Source organism: Rhinoderma darwinii, chromosome 1, assembly GCF_050947455.1.
Source record: "Rhinoderma darwinii isolate aRhiDar2 chromosome 1, aRhiDar2.hap1, whole genome shotgun sequence".
Taxonomy (NCBI): domain Eukaryota; kingdom Metazoa; phylum Chordata; class Amphibia; order Anura; family Rhinodermatidae; genus Rhinoderma; species Rhinoderma darwinii.
Window position 1 is genome coordinate 651,271,093 of NC_134687.1, and position 22,080 is coordinate 651,293,172.

At 40.8% G+C, this 22,080-nt stretch overlaps 1 pseudogene; it reads left to right on the forward strand.

Annotated features, from left to right (window-relative positions):
* Positions 1-587: 587 nt before the first annotated feature.
* The window catches only part of LOC142677720 (uncharacterized), a 55,150-nt pseudogene continuing 33,657 nt past the window's right edge, over positions 588-22,080 (forward strand).

Genomic DNA, 22,080 nt, shown 5'->3' on the forward strand with positions numbered 1-22,080 from the left:
GTCCCATGATCTTAGCAGAATATCCTCCAAGTCCTGTAAGTTGTGAGGTGCGGCCTCCATGGTTCAGACTTTTTGTTTCCTCAAGTCAAGGAAATAATTTTATACTAAGGCAGAGCAGGGAGCCGTTGGCACCCCACCATCTACTCTGGTAGGCAACTTTAAGCGTACGGCTTTCAAGGCACATTGACCTCGACACCGGTAGTGAGGACCTCAACATTGTAATTTCGGCTCTGATCAGTAAACATAGAAGTGTAGAGAGAAGTGTCTGATATATAGACAGATTTACAGTAGTCATGTATTCAGTCCCTGTGTGTTTCCTACAGATGGATCCAGTAGGAGAAATCCACCAGAGAGATGTCACAGTCCTCTGTATTCCCAGGACTGTCCAGAGGAAAATCACAATGTCCCAGAGAATCATCAGGTAGATGAAGCTGAGCCCTATACCAGATCTATATAGGGGGTGTGGAGCTTTTTGGTCCTGCGATCATAGATGTGGTCATAGATTTTGGTGGTTTCTTATGTTGATCTGTTAGATTATTCGCACTCTCTGCTGTATTGTACTGAATTGTTACATATGTGAAATCAGGGGGAAGATCTGACTAATATTAAAGCGGAGGATGAAGAAGAAGAAGAGCGGGTGAGGGGCGATCAACCGTGTAAGAGTGAAGTGGAGGAGGAAATTCCAGGAGGTGTTACCAGAGGTAACTAATAATGATATTAGAAAGTGAATTGGGAGGTTTGGTAAGGTGAGGTTCCTCCTTAGTTCTACATTACAGTAACACGTCAGACAATGTGTTATACATAGTGCAGGACCTGAGGGAGCTGTGACTGCACATAGAAGTTCTCTACAAGGTGATCTATGAATCCGGTCATGCACTAGGCTTAGTGTCAGATTCCAGATGTCCAGGTTGTTATTATGTGATATCAGAGGACATTACAGGGAGGGGTATAATAGGAAAGAACTACAACTCCCAGCATGTTCAGACTGTTATTATGGGATATCAGAGTACATTACAGAGAGGAGGTATAAGACTGGATAACTACAACTCCCAGCATGTCCAGTCTGTTATTATGTGATATCAGAGGACATTACAGGGAGGCGGTATAAGAGTAGAAAACTACAACTCCCAGCATGTACAGGCTGTTTTTATGTGATATCATTACAGGGAGGAGGTATAACACTGGAGAACTACAACCCCCAGCATGTCCAGACTGTTATTATGAGAGATCAGAGGACATTACAGGTAGGAGGTATAAGACTAGATAACTACAACTCCCAGTATGTCCAGGCTGTTATTAAGTTATATCATTACAGGGAGGAGGTATAAGACTGGAGAACAACAAATCCCAGAAAGTCCAGACTGTAATTATGTGATATCAGAGGACATTACAGGGAGGAGGAATAAAAGGAGAGAACTACAACTCCCAGCATGTCCAGGGTGTTGTTATGGGATATCCGAGGACATTACAGGGAGGAGGTACAAGGCTGGAGAACTACAACTCCAAGCATTTCCAGGGTGTTGTTATGGGATATCAGAGGACATTTCAGGGAGGAGGTATAAGGAGAGAACTACAACTCCCAGCATGTCCAGGGTGTTGTTATGGGATATCAGAGGACATTTCAGGGAGGAGGTATAAGAGGAGAGGACTACAACTCCCAGCATGTCCAGGGTGTTGTTATGGGATATCAGAGGACATTTCAGGGAGGAGGTACAAGAGAGAACTACAACTCCCAGCATGTTCAGGGTGTTGTTATGGGATATCAGAGGACATTTCAGGGAGGAGGTATAAGAGGACTACAACTCCCAGCATGTCCAGGGTGTTGTTATGGGATATCAGAGGACGTTTCAGGGAGGAGGTGTGATAGAAGAATTTTGTTTCTTATCAAATAGATTCGAGGAGTTATCTGAATAAAAATGGCGCGTCTTTATTCTTATCGATAAGGAGACATTGTGACCGGTAGATCAAAAATCCATCAGCAAATGTCTGCTGCTAGCTTGAGTATCATGGTTTTTATACATGGGATAACCCTTGTTCCAACCAGTCCTTAGACAGCTTTCTTACCTCTTTATTCGACCTCGACACTTACGTAAACACTTCACTGTCTCTCTAAAGGAATTCAGCTGCTCACCCCGTCTACTTGATAACATATTGAACACTTTGTCAGCAGAAAAATCTTTTGCAGAGAAACTTGTATAGCTCAATACACATTTTAGTGTCCGATACATACATTTATAAAACTTTCCTAACATTCCCTCCTGTTATAAATTTATTAAGAAGTGTTCTGAGACATCCAAAACAGATTTTGTCCTTTAAGTTTTCACCAGTCCTTCAGAACCTTGACCGCCATCATGGGGTGTTTCCAAGCCATCGCATAAATCTTCATTTTGAATCTCGTGGTACATTATTTTAGTATTTGAAGTGTCAATAAGTCTCTGAATTAGTCCCGTAATGCAAGAAATGCAACAACATCCACAAGTATATCTGCCACTGTTGCTCCGGAAATCAATAGACTGGATATGTGGTTACTCCATTTTCCAAACCATCCTTCAAGCCAATTAGTGAAGATGTCATTTATTCCAGAGTTTTCCGCAAGTTCTTCGGACAGGGAATTGAGTCCTTCCATTGCCTTGGTAATACTGTCATCAGGAGCTGTATTATTGGGAATAAAAGTACAACAGAAGATACAAACATTTTGCAGACACCCCGTTTTTCTGCTAGTAACATATCCAGGGCCATTCAATTTCACCACGTCATTAAAGATGTAGGTCCCAACTGATCTGCAATGCCCTTTACTGCATCTCTGGCATAATTAACAAATCTCTGTTGATTGTAATAAATATAATTAATCCAGTCGACATTCTTATTTATCGTAGACCACCAGAAAAGTACAGACTTGAAGCCTGATGCAATCTGATTTCGGCCCTTAAACTCATTTTGCCCCCCTCGGGGTACTCCTATTTCATCTATGTATATTCTATGGTCAAAGGAACCTCCAGGGATAGACCGCTTATAGCGATTCAGATCGTCTCCAGGGCTATTTCTCATTCTGGGAAACTCGGGGGCTAAAAACAAGTGGATGTCATCAGAAGCTGAACCAGAGTACAGCTTCCCTGCCACTTGGCCAGTAGCCTAGGTCTCAGATTCCTGTCTCCACATAGCCATCAGAGATCAGTCCTTGCCCTTGTCTGGCTGGTAAATCATTTAGAGGAGTAATTACCATTATCGGTCACAAAACTCTTCAGTGAGGTTCCCTACTTTCTTACCTGCCTGCCGGCAAAAGGCCCTTTTTAACAACTACAAGCAAGATAAAATAACAAAGCACGTCAGCACTAATATACTTATCCTCACGCAAGCGCTCCAGTGGTTTCTTAATCCAAAACTATGTGATTCTATCTAGCAAAGTGAACCATTGTGCGTGCGCTGTTGTGCTTTTGACTTGAGATTCAATCTCCCTGCGATGGCCTTTTGCGCATGCGCTGACTCCGCTATGTGTTAACGGTCCCTGCATGTCGAGTCTATCACTGGTCCTTTTTTCTGCTATTACTGCAGAGGCTCCACATTCTATCTCGCTAAAATGAACAATTGCACACGCGCTACTGTGCTAGTGACTGTGGGATTCTATTTCCCCGCTGTGGTCTAGTGCACATGTGACACTTTCGCTACGTTTCATTGGTTCTTGCATGCTGAGTGTGCTATTTGTTCTGTCGTCTGTCCATCACTGTTGTGGAGGCTCGACCCTCAATATCTGTTTCTATTGGCCACTATGTTAATTAGGTAACAGCTGAAGGCAATCCTTCCTGCATATAACTCTCAGAATTTTGCGGCGCGTTATCATTAGCCCCGATACCCTTGAAGACGCTGCATCTGCAGTGAAACATGTCGGGGGGGCTCTTTTGAAATTTTTAATTTGATACTGCTGATCTCTGATACTGCTGATCTCTGATACTGACTTTGACCTTGGTCAGAGTGCAGCGTGCTGCAGCCGCTGACACTTTGAATCTTGCTACTGGCACACATTGTACTATGCTGGTTACTATCAGCAGTGAACATAACTTTCAATTTCTATGTAGTGTGTCTTTGCTATAATAGCCTAATAAAAAATTTTTATTTTATCTTGCTTGTAGTTGTTAAAAAGGGCCTTTTGCCGGCAGGCAAATATTTCTATTGATTGTTAATTAGCCCACCAACTATCTTGGTCTTGCTTCCATTATTATTGATCTACTTTCTTACCTTGCCCATTCCTCAGAATGCAGGTGTAGTTGCCTGGGTAAGCAACTACTAAGAGAGGGATTTCATCTCTCCCCACAGGTGGGTACAATAAAGAGAATGTCTTACATAATTGATCACCTGGATTATATGATGCATTATATAAAGATAACACGCATTTCAGACCTTGTGGGTTCTCCTTATCTGATAGCCTGAAAGGTATAGTAGCCAGATGTGGCCTAGCTTTTGCGCAAGTGATACAGTTAGTTCTATAATTTTAGATTTCAGTGTATCCTATCCAGACGAATCATTCATTTTTATAACTGTAACTTGTTTCTAATGCCAATTTATTTTCATACGTGAAGTTGGCCAGATAGACTATAGAAGGTAGGTCTATCTTCGGGGCTAAAGGACTTTCAATTGCATCCTTTTCCTTAACATCAATAAAATGCACTACAGGTCCGTACCTGAAACATCCGCTCCTATCAAAAATAACTAGTTACATTTGGTGGAATTTGTACAGGGAGAAGTAGGTTTCTTAATAATAATTAACCTTTCTTTTAAAGAGTGATTTCTGACATAATATCCATAGTCAGGCATAGCCGTAATCCATCCAGCCAAAGTCCATGACTACACATCCTGGCTTTATATGAGTTTGTATAGCATAGATGTATTTGCCTGAACTTGTTTACTTCTCCTCTATTTAGACTATATTTGAACCTCTATTGTTTCCAGTTCTCAGTAGGTCATAAAAGTCTACCTGCAATATGGCTGTTTGTCCTTCACTAAAGTTAAGGCTAACCACATTTCCATTGACCTGGAGTTACTGAATTAATGTTATCTGCGGGATCCCATCTCTTGTTATCATTATATTGCCATCTCACCTTCAGTGAAATTAAAATATTTAACCCCTCCAATCTAAGTCCTTAGGGAATCCTGACCCTGTTTTCCAGGGATCCCACACATTAGGTTGACCCACCTTGGACCCCCATAGGATACCTAGAATAATTTATAACATTTTGCCCTGTCTCCCCCCAGGCTCTGGATGTTTTCTTCGCTGAAGTTTGAGACCAGTTACTTCTAACAAATGACCACTCTTTGTAATCAGTCTTTTATAGCCTAGGAGGATAGTGGCAGTTCCCTAACTACCTTACAGTGTGATAAGTGTATCCAAGAGGGACGTTCGGCTATCTGTAGGCCACTTTCTCTATATTCTTTACTGCTAAACCTACTAATATTGGCAATAATCTAAACTTCTCCATTGTACATATTGGTCATAATTGTCGTACTGTCCTAATGGGACTTTTACCCCTGCAGATATAACAGATCATGGGCAGCATCTTCCCCAAACCTAAAGACACCCGGGTAACATAACCTCTGGGCTCTCATTGCTGCCATGTACTTCTTACGAGTGACAACAACCAGTGACCTTCACCTCATAACTCCACATAAAACACCTCAAGTTGTTATTCACAATACCGTGGCATGTTTACACACATTATAATTATAATCCTCAGAAAATATAAACAATAGGGTCTCAACTAAGAAAAGAATACTATCACCAATCTCATGCTATCACCCTCAGGTTTGGGTCCCATCAGTTCATTGACAAGTCCTGTACATCAAGTCAAACAAACACCTTTATATAAGAAAAACGTCTCTGTCCCTCTGGACAGGGCACATAGATAATATGTAGTTACTGGGTACATTTTATGTCACACTTGGTGTTCATCTTCTCAGCTGGATTTGCACCTTGATCTGAGCTGATTACCTGTAACATCTTCTACTCACAGAAATATTCACAAATATCATATATTTTATCTGACAAGTGTCTCAAACCAAATTTTGTCTTACCTACTCTGAGATCCAAATTAACACCCTTATACATATACCTAATATCTTAGGAAACTAAAATTCAATGAAATCCATACAAAATATGTTAGAATGGATATTGTGGACTTGGGAACTCTCCTCTTTTTGGTCTTACATTCCCCTGTGGATTATATTTGGCGCATGTTATACAGGTTAAACAACATTTTTAGAGGAGTTAGTAAATCCATATGCTGTGAACACTGTAGATATGATCTCTACCATCCCCCCTGTTGAGACATGGCTTGTCCCATGGCTCAGTATAGCTTCATATCTGAATAAGTTGCTTGGTAGGATGTATTTGTTCTTACAAGATCCATCTACAAACAGTATGAGATCACGATTTGGTAGTGGAGTATCTTTAACCCCTTAAGGACTGAGCCTGTTTTGGCCTTAAGGACACAGCCTATTTTTTCAAATCTGACGTGTCACTTTATGTGGTAATAACTCCGGAATGCTTTTACCTATCCAAGCGATTCTGAGATAGTTTTCTCGTGACACATTGGACTTTATGTTACTGGCAAAATTTGCTCGATACATTAAGTATTTAATTGTGAAAAACACCAAAATGTAGCGAAAAATTAGCATTTTTCTAAATTTATATGTATCTGCTTGTAAGACAGATAGTAATACCACACAAAATTGTTGCTAATTAACATCACCCATATGTCTACTTTAGATTGGCATCGTTTTTTGAACATCCTTTTATTTTTCTATGACATCACAAGGCTTAGAACTTTAGCAGCAATTTCTCACATTTTCAAGAAAATTTCAAAAGGCTATTTTTACAGGGGCCAGTTCAGTTGTGAAGTGGATTTGAGGGCCTTATATATTTAGAAACCCCCGATAAGTCACCCCATTTTAAAAACTTCACCCCTCAAGTATTCAAAACAGCATTTAGAAAGTTTCTTAACCCTTTAGATGTTTCACAGGAATTAAGGTAAAGTAGATGTGAAATGTTCAAATTTCTTCTTTATTTTTTTTGCAGAAATGCATTGTTCATCTATTTTTTTTTTTGTAACACAGAAAGTTTTACCAGAGAAACGCAACTCAATATTTATTGCCCAGATTCTGCAGTTTTTAGAAATATCCCACATGTGGCCCTAGTGCACTTATTGACTGAAGCATAGGACTCAGAAGCAAAGGAGCACCTAGAGGATTTTGGGGCCTCCTTTTTATTAGAAAATATTTTAGGCTCCATGTCGGGTCTGAAAGGCTCTTGCGGCGCCAAAACAGTGAACATCCCCCAAAAATGACCCCATTTTGGAAACTATACCACTTGAGGAAATTATCTAGGGGTATAGTGAGCATTTTGACCCCGCAGGTTTTTTGCAGAAATTACTGGAAGTAGGCCGTGAAAATGAAAATCTACATTCTTTCAAAGAAAATGTAGGTTTAGCTAATTTTTGCTAATTTCCACAAGGACTAAAAGGAGAAAATGCACTACTACTTTTGTAAAGCAATTTCTCCCGAGTAAAACAATACCCCGCATGTGGTCATAAACGGCTATTTGGACACACGGCGGTGCTTAGAAGGGAAAGAGTGCCATTTGGCTTTTGGAGCTCAAATTTAGCAGGAATGGTTTGCGGAGACCACGTCACATTTGCAAAGCCCCTAAGGGACCAAAAAGGTGAAAACGCCAAAAAAGTGACTCCATTTAGGAAACTACACCCCTTGAAGAATCCATCTAGGGGTGTAGTGAACATTTTGAACCCACAGAGGTTTCATAGAGACGTAGCTTTAGCTCAAAATTTTTCATTTTCTCAACAAATAAAGGAATAAAAGAATCCCAACATTTGTAAAGCAACTTCTCTGGAGTACGGCAATACCCCATTTGTGGTCATAAACTGCTGTTTGGGCATACGGCAAGGATCAGAAGAGGAGTGCCATTTGGCTTTTGGAGCACAGATTTTGCTGGATTGGTTTTTTGACACCATGTCACTTTTGCAAAGCTCCTAAGGTACCAGTACAATGGAAACTACCCAAAAGTGACTTGATTCATGAAACTACACCCCTTGAGGAATTCATCTAGGGGTGTAGTGAGCATTTTGACACCACAGGTGTTTCATAGATTTTATTAGAATTGGGCAGTGAAAATAAAAAAAATCCTTTTTCTTCAATAAGACGTAGTTTTAGCTGAAAATGTTTCATATTCTCAACAAATAAATGAAAAAAAGCACCCCAACACTTGTAAAGCAACTTCTCCTGTGTACGGCAATACCACATATGTGGTCATAAACTGCTGTTTGGGCACAGAGTAGGGCTCAGAAGGGAAGGAGCACCATTTGGCTTTTGGAGTATAGATTTTGCTGGATTGGTTTCTGGGCACTATGTCGCATTTGCAAAGTCCCTGTGGGACCAAAACAGTGGAAGCCCCACAGAAGTGACCCCATTTTGGAAACTACACCCCTCAAGGTATTCACCTAGTGGTGTAGTGAGCATATTAACCCCACAGATGATTGGCAGAAATTGGTGTGCACTCGATGTTGCAGAGTGAAAATGGTTTTTCAATAGATATGCCAATATGTGGCGCCCAGCTTGTGCCACTGGAGACACACACCCCAAAAATTGTTAAAAGGGTTCTCCCGGGTATGGTGATGCCATATATGTGGAAGTAAACTTCTGTTTGGGCACACTGTAGGGTTCAGAAGGGAGGTAGCACCATTTGGCTTTTGGAGCGTGGATTTTGCTTGTAGTAGTTTTGTTTTGAGTCTTACTGGTGTTTCCGTTTATAATGTGGGGGTACATGTAAGGCGGGCGGAGTAAATAAGGGGCATAGTCAGGTGGTATAGTTGGGTAAAAAAAAACAATAAAATAATCCATAGCTGTGTGTTATGCTGTGACACAATCCTTTCTGCACAGGCCGGTGTCGCACTAATAAATGGTCTTTACTTATTCCCCTTTTGGTCCACACTCGGCACCTTTTGAAGTTTGGGGAATTTTGCTGGGAAGTGTTGTCCTGGTATAATACGGGCACCCTCGCTTCCAGAAGATATGTTTTTGACCCTCCCCTTCCTGGTTCCCTAATTTTAGGGGCCTTGATAATTCGCCACTTGAAACAGAAGAAACGTTCCCCTCGGGCCGGCACAACTGCATATTTTTATTTCCTGGCTTATTGGTGCCTTGACTTATTTAATTTTTTCATAGACGTAGTGGTATGAGGGCTGGTTTGTTGTGGGACGAACTGTAGTTTTTATTGGTACCATTGGTACCATTTTATTGGTACCATTTTTCGTCGACGGAGCTGTATGAGGGCTTGTTTTTAGCGAGACGAGTTATAGTTTTTATAGGTATCATTTTAGGTACATGCGACTTTTTGATCACTTTTTATTTCAATTTTTGGAAGACAAAGTGACCGAAAAATAGCAATTATGTCAGTATTTTTTAGTTGTTGTTTTTTTACGGCGTTCACTGGGCGGAATAAATAACATAATATTTTTATAGTTAAGGTCGTTACGGTCGCAGCGATACCAAATATGTATGGTTTATTTTTTTCAATAATAAGGGAAAAAGGGCGATTTGTGTTTTGTGTTATTATTTGAAACTTTTATTGTATTTTTTACAACTTTTATTTTTACTTTTTGTTTTTACACTTTTCTTTAGTCCCACTAGGGGACTTGAAGGTCCAACTCTTTGTTTGATGTTCTAATACATTGCACTACCTATGTAGTGCAATGTATTAGAACTGTCAGTTGTTCACTGACAGCAAGCCGATCAGGCTCCGCCTCCGGGCGGGGCCTAATCGGCTAACGTAATGGCAGATAGGAAGCCATTGTTAGGCATCCTGTTGCCATAGTAGCAGTCGCCAGCCTTGCCATCGCATACAAACCACTTTGATGCAGCGATTGCATTGAATCGCTGCATTGAAGGGGTTAATGGCAGGAATCGGAGCTAGCTCCGGTTCCTGCCGATAGATCGAGGTGTCCGCTGTAACATACAGCGGACACCCACTGCTGATGACGACGGCTCAGCTTCTGAGCCGGCGCCATCTTGCCGATGGTACCGGAAGCCTCCTGGGCCCCGCCGATGACGGGGCATAGGAGGATTCCATTACTGGCGGACCGGGAGGTAAGTATTAGCCCTCCGATCGCCTTTGCAGCCACCGGCAACCCAGCGATCACGTTGCTGGGGTGCCGGTGGCTATAAACTCCTCACATGCTGCGATCTCTATTGAACGCAGCATGTGAGGGGTTAATCGGTCGGATCGGAGGCTAGCTCCGGTCCTGGCCAATACCTCAGGGTGCCAGCTGTAACATACAGCTGTCACCCGGCGGTGATGTCGCTGGCTCAGCTCCTGAGCCAGCTCCATCTCCTTCACGTACAGTTACGTGGCGATGCGCGAAAAGGCCATCTCCCATGACGTAACTGTACGTGAAATTGCGCGAAGGGGTTAAGATCTGATCTTGGTAATACCCTTTCTGCTTTGGAGGATAGACAATCATGTGGTTCACAACCCTCAGCAGTAGGCATGAAGAATTTAAAGTGGTACATCTTTCTATCATTAATAACACTAATGTGGCGGAAGCTCTTATATCTTCTGCAGTGGTTACAACTTATTGAACATAGGGAGGTAAGGCTCTAGCTACTGGGTCAAGTTCTGATGAGTAGTAAGCTAGAGGTCTATCCATTCCTCCATACACCTGTGTTAGTACTGAAGTCATGTATCCATTTTTACAGTCTTACAGGTTGAATAAAGGGTTTTTGAATAATCAGGTAGTCCAAGCACTGAAGATCCTACAAGAACCTGTTTTATCTGAAAAAAATTCTCCTCCTCTTCAGAAGTCCATTTAATGGAATCCTGGGCTGGTCGGGGTTCCTCATAAATCAAGCACATTAATGGTCCTGTAATATCAGCATAATTGGCTATCCAACTTCTGCAGAAATTAGTCATACCCAGAGAGGACATAATTTGTCTTTTTGTCAGAGGTTTCGGTGCTTGGAGTATTGCTGACTTTCTTCCTTCATCTAGATGTTTACTTTCTTGGGTGATATGGTGTATGGAATGCCTGTGTGATACCGAGGCTAGTTATTATATGCCCTAATACTTCTCCTGGTTAATTGGTTCCTCTGTCACTCTCAATTACTTCAGGGACCCCATATCGGCATACTACTTCACCAAGTATTTTCTTAGCAGTGTTTTTAGCTATGTTTTTGGTTACTGGCCATGCCTCAGGCCAGTTTGAAAACACGTCAGTACATACGAGGACATATTCATATACACCTCGCAGGGATAGCTGTATGTAGTCCACCTGCAGTCACTGGAAGGAGTAATCACGGCGAGGCATGTGCTTACTGGGTGTTTTCTATCATTTTACCGGGGTTGTGTCTGACGCATGTCAGGCAACCCTCTATATGTCGAGCAGCTGCGTTCTGAAATCATGGGGCAAACCAGTGTTCAAAAACACAGAAGAAAGAGCGCTTGTAGCCAGAGAAATATATCAAACATACAAAATTTATTAATAACATATACAAGAATACATTTATATAAAAAATATATGTATATGATACAATATATTGAAAGGACGAGACTCTAGAAAAAAGTTTCAGGAAGTAGATATCGGAATTATCAATATACAGATTGGGTTGGCTGTATTGTCACAGAAGCAAAATCTCTCAGATATGTTAGGGAAATCCCTCTTATAAAACGTAGTCAAGTAACATAGCCTCAATATAGAGAGGCATAATTGTATAGATCTACATACTAAGTATAACACATAAATTCCAGATATCTAACTACAATAGTTACTGGGAGAGAGAATGCATTGGACAAGGCTTACCCATGTTGTGTTGAGGTAGTAGTTCGATACGTGCTCCAGCACAAAAGCCCCAACGCGCGTTTCGCAATAGTGTTGCTTCCTCAGGGGGAGATGTGTGTCTATGTCCTGTGTCTAAGGGCCCTTTATACTATGTGACTCAACAAGAGACAGCCGATAATTATCGACGCATGCCCAGAGCCACGACCGGAAGCGAGGACTGCCCCACTTCCGCCTCCACATGCTGGAGCGCACATCCGGATACCCGACGCGTAGCGGGATTTCCGGGCATGCGCAGTGCATCACCAGAGACGGAGCGGGGACAGCGTCGCAACCCAGGTCGGATCCGGGCATGCGCACACATCGCACTGACAAGTTTACAGATCAAGTGAGTGAAGTAATGTTCATCTAGATGTAGTATGTCATGTGTATATCAACGATCATTTTTAGAGACATTAAAGGTATGTTAAATTAGAGTGTATGAATGCAAAGATAGAAACATAAAAATATAACGACATAAAGTGGCAGTGTAATGCTAAAAAACTATTTTAGAGCGGGGCATATAGCTGACCGTACTCAAAGTAAATATGTGAAGTGGAGATATGTGTAAAAAAGGGATTTTCTTGTATGTATATTTAATATAAGAGATAAGTAGAGTCTTACTGTACTTGGTACTTAGTTTAGATGGGGAAGTTGTTATCTACAGCACTCACGGACTGATCACCATACATAGTGGTTAGAAGACAATTTACAGAGATGACAGAAACTCGACAAGAGTATTACAACAAATACGTGAAAAATAAGACAATAGCGCAGACTATTGATATAAGAAGTGACCATATTATACAGTAAATTTATATTGTTCATGACAAAACAAGATACATTCTTCTAAGCCGATGTATCGATCCTATAATTAGTGCTGAATATTAGAAAACGTAAAAAAATAAAAATATATTGATAAAAATCAATCGAGAAGTGATATATGATACATATAGCAATAAAGATTCAAATTAATATCTAAAACAGTTACAGTCAACAAGAGGCCATTGTATAAAGTTTAATGCATACGTCCACTAATCTTAGTAACAAAAATTGAAGTGGAAAATACTAAGAACCTTCTAGACCCTCACACACTTGGGAGTCCAGATGACACATGTCTGCTCTTTCCCCACATTCTTGTCATATATATGAATACAAAGTCAAACTAAACAATACATTAGAGAGAATTAGCCACATAAAATGTCACTATATTACACGATCATATTATGCAGTACAATGGGTTAGGCATTCTTGTTATTCGGGTATTCTAGATGGTAGAGAAAGGATTAGGAACATCATTCACAGTCTTCGGGCAAAAAGACATACAGGAACATTTTTTGGAAACCTAAATAAAAGCAGACAGTTAGACAAAGTACAAGAAACAAAGTTAAAAGAATTTAAAAATAAGGAATGGCCGAGACTATAGAAATGGGACGAAGCTCAGGTTTTCGTTAAGGCCATGAGGTTTCATGGATCCGATCATCACGATCCATTTGCATTCCCTTTGTGACAGAATTTTCTTCACGTTGCCCCCTCTGATGCCACAGTGTATTTTATCAATGCCGACAGAGTTTTGGGGTTACAGTTGTGGTACTTTTTAAAGTGTCGAGGTAGGGTTTTGAGACTCAAAGGGTCATCAATTTCAGCTGCTTTAGCAATATCCCGTACATGCTCCCTAGTCCGGGTTCTTAGTTCCCTGGATGTGAGTCCAATATAAATTTTCTGGCAGCCACATGTGGCATAATACACCACATGTGTACTGCTACACGAGATATAGTCCCTGATCTCAAATTGTTTAAGTCCATCAGCTGACGCAAAATTAGTCGCTCGACATATATTGCTACATGCCTTGCAATCACCACAGGGATAGCAACCCTTTTTTGGTCCACGGGAGCCAAATGGGCAGACCTGACGAGGTATGTAATGGCTTTTGACTAGAAAGTCCCTCAAGTTCTTGGCCCTCCTTGCCGTCATCATTGGCCTTTCTGGCAAGGTCCGAGCTAGTTGTGGCTCGGATCTTAAGATTGGCCAATGTTTATCCAATATTGCCCTCATCTGGTTCCATTGTCTGTTGTATGTAGAAATAAATCGTATTTCTGGATCGTTGGATTGATGCAATTTAGGTCTCAAGAGCTCATTTCGTGGTGTATTTCTTGCTCTCCCATATCCTGTTTTAATCACTCTATTACTGTACCCTCTCTCCCTAAATCTAATTTTTAGATCGTTGGATTGGTTTTCAAATAGGGTATTGGATGAACAGATCCGCCTGATCCTAAGGAATTGTCCAACCGGGATGGCTCTAATGGTGGATGGAGTGTGGGCTGATGAAGCATGCAGCAAAGAATTGACTGCCATAGGTTTGCGATACACATCAGTGTGCAAAAAGCCAGAGTCATCAGTAAATATTTGTATATCCAAAAATTCAATCCTCTGTTGGTGATATTTATATGTCAATCTGATGTTATATGGATTTATATTCAATTGCTGCATGAAATTCATCAGCCCAGACTCCGATCCTTGCCAGATAAAGAAAATATCATCTATGTATCGTAACCATAGATGCACATGGTCCGCGGCACAGGCGCCATCCCCATGAAAAATCTGCCTCTCCCAGAAGCCAAGAAACAGATTCGCATAGGATGGCGCACATGCCGCACCCATAGCTGTACCCTGTTGTTGCAGATAGTAACAATCCCTGAACACAAAAAAGTTGTGACTAAGGATAAATTTTAGCAATTCCAAAATCAAATCACATAAAGAACCATCCCGGTTGCCAGTCCCAAGGAAAAAGCGGACCGCCTCTATTCCATCATGATGTTTGTATAAAGTGACTACACATCAGCTGAAACTAAATACATATCTGGTTCCACTTGGATCCCATTGATCCTACACAAGACGTCCGTCATGTCCTTAACAAAAGAAGGTAAATCGTTTACCAAAGTTTTTAGATAATAGTCGATAAATTTACATATCGGATCACATAATCCGTTAATCCCGGACACGATCGGACGTCCCGGGGTGTCAATGGGATCTTTGTGTATCTTTGGTAGGAGATATAATGTAGGGACCTTTGGATCAACAGTCATCAAACCATCATAGATCTTTTTTGGAATAACTCCTCGTTCAAGGGCCATATCAAGGATTGTCTGTAGTTCCTGTGAGAAGCGAACTAGGGGGCTTGAAGATAATTTCAAATAGGTCTGTCTATCGCGCAGTTGTCTAAATACTTCTTTTTCCGTTTGACCGTTGGCCAGATTACTATATTTCCCCCCTTGTCAGCGGCTTTAAAAACAACATCTTCCCAAGTTTGAAGTTCCTTAAGGGCATTTCTTTCATCTCTCGATATGTTATCATTTGTCCTAAATGTGGACAATTTCTTGAAATCATCCACAACCATTTTAGTGAAGATCTCTATCTGCGGACAAAGTGACAAAGGGGGAAATTTAGTAGATCTAGGCACAACTGTAGATGGAAACGTACCTGATGATTCAATAGTTTGTTCACGCAAAAGGTCTTCCAATGCTTTTAGAGCTTCTCTTTCTAATTCACTGGTGAACTCAACAGATGTATTGCTATGAAGTTTCTTAAGAACCAGTTTTCTCGAGAATAGATGCAAATCTTTCAAGGCTGTGAAGAAGTTAAAAGCATTGGTTGGTGAAAATGTCAGACCCTTCCCCAGAACATCACGTTGGGCATCAGAGAGGGCATGCGTGGAAAGGTTAATTACCTCCAGATTACTCCTTGATTTTTTTGTCCCGCAGATGATTCGATATGTTCTTTCTTTTAGCCTGTCGCTCAAAGCGCCATCGTGGACCCTGAGTACTCTGGCTATTCCCAGGTTCTGGGATATTTCCAGTTTCCCTAAATCTAGGGGGGTCATCGGCCGAGTTTCGGGAGGAGACCGAGGAGGATCTGGAGTGGGAAATGCTCCCAGACCTTCCCTTGTTTCTATGCCATTTATACACACGCCCTTGCTGGTAATCATTGGTATCCCTCTGAAACTTGCCAGTTTTCACCGTAAAGATCTCCTTCTCCCATTTACCAAAATCTTTGTCAAGATCATCCGATAATTTATCTAATGCCATGGTGGAAAGGTCCATCCTAAGCCCCACTTGAATGTCCTCTATTTCTTTCTCAATTTGGCTCAGGCTAGTCTGATTGGAGCTAACAAGTAATTCCATGAAACCTCTAGAACAGTTGTCAGAGAGTTCCTCCCATTTATTTTTGAACACCTCATTATCCATTTCAAAGGAAGGGAAGACTTGCACCCTCAAACCCCGGGGGATGAGTTTTTTAGCCAAATATTTCTCTAAGAAGGCTTTATTCCACCAAATTTTTATTCTTTGGTGTAGTAATGACCTTAATTTTTTAATAGCTTCCCTACAGTCCCTGCCACTATCGTTTAAAAGCAAACTAGAGTCCTCCTTAAAGATTTCATCAAGTTGTGCGAGCCATGATTGGTCACGGACTCTGAAATCCATTTGATGCAAAGAGCCAACAGCTGTGAACAACACAGAATAAATAGTAATCAATATATGCACTCCAAAAGCATTGGTGCTACGGGCTAGGTCTAAATCAAAGACCGACCTCCCATATGTAGTCAAATAGGCAACTCTTTTTAAGTATATCAAAAACACAGAAGAAAGAGAGCTTGTAGCCAGAGAAATATATCAAACGTACAAAATTTATTAATAACATATACAAGAATACATTTATATAAAAAATATATGTATATGATACAATATATTGAAAGGACGAGACTCTAGATAAAAGTTTCAGGAAGTAGATATCGGAATTATCAATATACAGATTGGGTTGGCTGTATTGTCACAGAAGCAAAATCTCTCAGATATGTTAGGGAAATCCCTCTTATAAAACGTAGTCAAGTAACATAGCCTCAATATAGAGAGGCATAATTGTATAGATCTACATACTAAGTATAACACATAAATTCCAGATATCTAACTACAATAGTTACTGGGAGAGAGAATGCATTGGACAAGGCTTACCCATGTTGTGTTGAGGTAGTAGTTCGATACGTGCTCCAGCACAAAAGCCCCAACGCGCGTTTCGCAATAGTGTTGCTTCCTCAGGGGGAGATGTGTGTCTATGTCCTGTGTCTAAGGGCCCTTTATACTATGTGACTCAACAAGAGACAGCCGATTAATTATCGACGCATGCCCAGAGCCACGACCGGAAGCGAGGACTGCCCCACTTCCGCCTCCACATGCTGGAGCGCACATCCGGATACCCGACGCGTAGCGGGATTTCCGGGCATGCGCAGTGCATCACCAGAGACGGAGCGGGGACAGCGTCGCAACCCAGGTCGGATCCGGGCATGCGCACACATCGCACTGACAAGTTTACAGATCAAGTGAGTGAAGTAATGTTCATCTAGATGTAGTATGTCATGTGTATATCAACGATCATTTTTAGAGACATTAAAGGTATGTTAAATTAGAGTGTATGAATGCAAAGATAGAAACATAAAAATATAACGACATAAAGTGGCAGTGTAATGCTAAAAAACTATTTTAGAGCGGGGCATATAGCTGACCGTACTCAAAGTAAATATGTGAAGTGGAGATATGTGTAAAAAAGGGATTTTCTTGTATGTATATTTAATATAAGAGATAAGTAGAGTCTTACTGTACTTGGTACTTAGTTTAGATGGGGAAGTTGTTATCTACAGCACTCACGGACTGATCACCATACATAGTGGTTAGAAGACAATTTACAGAGATGACAGAAACTCGACAAGAGTATTACAACAAATACGTGAAAAATAAGACAATAGCGCAGACTATTGATATAAGAAGTGACCATATTATACAGTAAATTTATATTGTTCATGACAAAACAAGATACATTCTTCTAAGCCGATGTATCGATCCTATAATTAGTGCTGAATATTAGAAAACGTAAAAAAATAAAAATATATTGATAAAAATCAATCGAGAAGTGATATATGATACATATAGCAATAAAGATTCAAATTAATATCTAAAACAGTTACAGTCAACAAGAGGCCATTGTATAAAGTTTAATGCATACGTCCACTAATCTTAGTAACAAAAATTGAAGTGGAAAATACTAAGAACCTTCTAGACCCTCACACACTTGGGAGTCCAGATGACACATGTCTGCTCTTTCCCCACATTCTTGTCATATATATGAATACAAAGTCAAACTAAACAATACATTAGAGAGAATTAGCCACATAAAATGTCACTATATTACACGATCATATTATGCAGTACAATGGGTTAGGCATTCTTGTTATTCGGGTATTCTAGATGGTAGAGAAAGGATTAGGAACATCATTCACAGTCTTCGGGCAAAAAGACATACAGGAACATTTTTTGGAAACCTAAATAAAAGCAGACAGTTAGACAAAGTACAAGAAACAAAGTTAAAAGAATTTAAAAATAAGGAATGGCCGAGACTATAGAAATGGGACGAAGCTCAGGTTTTCGTTAAGGCCATGAGGTTTCATGGATCCGATCATCACGATCCATTTGCATTCCCTTTGTGACAGAATTTTCTTCACGTTGCCCCCTCTGATGCCACAGTGTATTTTATCAATGCCGACAGAGTTTTGGGGTTACAGTTGTGGTACTTTTTAAAGTGTCGAGGTAGGGTTTTGAGACTCAAAGGGTCATCAATTTCAGCTGCTTTAGCAATATCCCGTACATGCTCCCTAGTCCGGGTTCTTAGTTCCCTGGATGTGAGTCCAATATAAATTTTCTGGCAGCCACATGTGGCATAATACACCACATGTGTACTGCTACACGAGATATAGTCCCTGATCTCAAATTGTTTAAGTCCATCAGCTGACGCAAAATTAGTCGCTCGACATATATTGCTACATGCCTTGCAATCACCAAAGGGATAGCAACCCTTTTTTGGTCCACGGGAGCCAAATGGGCAGACCTGACGAGGTATGTAATGGCTTTTGACTAGAAAGTCCCTCAAGTTCTTGGCCCTCCTTGCCGTCATCATTGGCCTTTCTGGCAAGGTCCGAGCTAGTTGTGGCTCGGATCTTAAGATTGGCCAATGTTTATCCAATATTGCCCTCATCTGGTTCCATTGTCTGTTGTATGTAGAAATAAATCGTATTTCTGGATCGTTGGATTGATGCAATTTAGGTCTCAAGAGCTCATTTCGTGGTGTATTTCTTGCTCTCCCATATCCTGTTTTAATCACTCTATTACTGTACCCTCTCTCCCTAAATCTAATTTTTAGATCGTTGGATTGGTTTTCAAATAGGGTATTGGATGAACAGATCCGCCTGATCCTAAGGAATTGTCCAACCGGGATGGCTCTAATGGTGGATGGAGTGTGGGCTGATGAAGCATGCAGCAAAGAATTGACTGCCATAGGTTTGCGATACACATCAGTGTGCAAAAAGCCAGAGTCATCAGTAAATATTTGTATATCCAAAAATTCAATCCTCTGTTGGTGATATTTATATGTCAATCTGATGTTATATGGATTTATATTCAATTGCTGCATGAAATTCATCAGCCCAGACTCCGATCCTTGCCAGATAAAGAAAATATCATCTATGTATCGTAACCATAGATGCACATGGTCCGCGGCACAGGCGCCATCCCCATGAAAAATCTGCCTCTCCCAGAAGCCAAGAAACAGATTCGCATAGGATGGCGCACATGCCGCACCCATAGCTGTACCCTGTTGTTGCAGATAGTAACAATCCCTGAACACAAAAAAGTTGTGACTAAGGATAAATTTTAGCAATTCCAAAATCAAATCACATAAAGAACCATCCCGGTTGCCAGTCCCAAGGAAAAAGCGGACCGCCTCTATTCCATCATGATGTTTGTATAAAGTGACTCCACATCAGCTGAAACTAAATACATATCTGGTTCCACTTGGATCCCATTGATCCTACACAAGACGTCCGTCATGTCCTTAACAAAAGAAGGTAAATCGTTTACCAAAGTTTTTAGATAATAGTCGATAAATTTACATATCGGATCACATAATCCGTTAATCCCGGACACGATCGGACGTCCCGGGGTGTCAATGGGATCTTTGTGTATCTTTGGTAGGAGATATAATGTAGGGACCTTTGGATCAACAGTCATCAAACCATCATAGATCTTTTTTGGAATAACTCCTCGTTCAAGGGCCATATCAAGGATTGTCTGTAGTTCCTGTGAGAAGCGAACTAGGGGGCTTGAAGATAATTTCAAATAGGTCTGTCTATCGCGCAGTTGTCTAAATACTTCTTTTTCCGTTTGACCGTTGGCCAGATTACTATATTTCCCCCCTTGTCAGCGGCTTTAAAAACAACATCTTCCCAAGTTTGAAGTTCCTTAAAGGCATTTCTTTCATCTCTCGATATGTTATCATTTGTCCTAAATGTGGACAATTTCTTGAAATCATCCACAACCATTTTAGTGAAGATCTCTATCTGCGGACAAAGTGACAAAGGGGGAAATTTAGTAGATCTAGGCACAACTGTAGATGGAAACGTACCTGATGATTCAATAGTTTGTTCACGCAAAAGGTCTTCCAATGCTTTTAGAGCTTCTCTTTCTAATTCACTGGTGAACTCAACAGATGTATTGCTATGAAGTTTCTTAAGAACCAGTTTTCTCGAGAATAGATGCAAATCTTTCAAGGCTGTGAAGAAGTTAAAAGCATTGGTTGGTGAAAATGTCAGACCCTTCCCCAGAACATCACGTTGGGCATCAGAGAGGGCATGCGTGGAAAGGTTAATTACCTCCAGATTACTCCTTGATTTTTTGTCCCGCAGATGATTCGATATGTTCTTTCTTTTAGCCTGTCGCTCAAAGCGCCATCGTGGACCCTGAGTACTCTGGCTATTCCCAGGTTCTGGGATATTTCCAGTTTCCCTAAATCTAGGGGGGTCATCGGCCGAGTTTCGGGAGGAGACCGGGGAGGATCTGGAGTGGGAAATGCTCCCAGACCTTCCCTTGTTTCTATGCCATTTATACACACGCCCTTGCTGGTAATCATTGGTATCCCTCTGAAACTTGCCCGTTTTCACCGTAAAGATCTCCTTCTCCCATTTACCAAAATCTTTGTCAAGATCATCCGATAATTTATCTAATGCCATGGTGGAAAGGTCCATCCTAAGCCCCACTTGAATGTCCTCTATTTCTTTCTCAATTTGGCTCAGGCTAGTCTGATTGGAGCTAACAAGTAATTCCATGAAACCTCTAGAACAGTTGTCAGAGAGTTCCTCCCATTTATTTTTGAACACCTCATTATCCATTTCAAAGGAAGGGAAGACTTGCACCCTCAAACCCCGGGGGATGAGTTTTTTAGCCAAATATTTCTCTAAGAAGGCTTTATTCCACCAAATTTTTATTCTTTGGTGTAGTAATGACCTTAATTTTTTAATAGCTTCCCTACAGTCCCTGCCACTATCGTTTAAAAGCAAACTAGAGTCCTCCTTAAAGATTTCATCAAGTTGTGCGAGCCATGATTGGTCACGGACTCTGAAATCCATTTGATGCAAAGAGCCAACAGCTGTGAACAACACAGAATAAATAGTAATCAATATATGCACTCCAAAAGCATTGGTGCTACGGGCTAGGTCTAAATCAAAGACCGACCTCCCATATGTAGTCAAATAGGCAACTCTTTTTAAGTATATCAAAAACACAGAAGAAAGAGAGCTTGTAGCCAGAGAAATATATCAAACGTACAAAATTTATTAATAACATATACAAGAATACATTTATATAAAAAATATATGTATATGATACAATATATTGAAAGGACGAGACTCTAGATAAAAGTTTCAGGAAGTAGATATCGGAATTATCAATATACAGATTGGGTTGGCTGTATTGTCACAGAAGCAAAATCTCTCAGATATGTTAGGGAAATCCCTCTTATAAAACGTAGTCAAGTAACATAGCCTCAATATAGAGAGGCATAATTGTATAGATCTACATACTAAGTATAACACATAAATTCCAGATATCTAACTACAATAGTTACTGGGAGAGAGAATGCATTGGACAAGGCTTACCCATGTTGTGTTGAGGTAGTAGTTCGATACGTGCTCCAGCACAAAAGCCCCAACGCGCGTTTCGCAATAGTGTTGCTTCCTCAGGGGGAGATGTGTGTCTATGTCCTGTGTCTAAGGGCCCTTTATACTATGTGACTCAACAAGAGACAGCCGATTAATTATCGACGCATGCCCAGA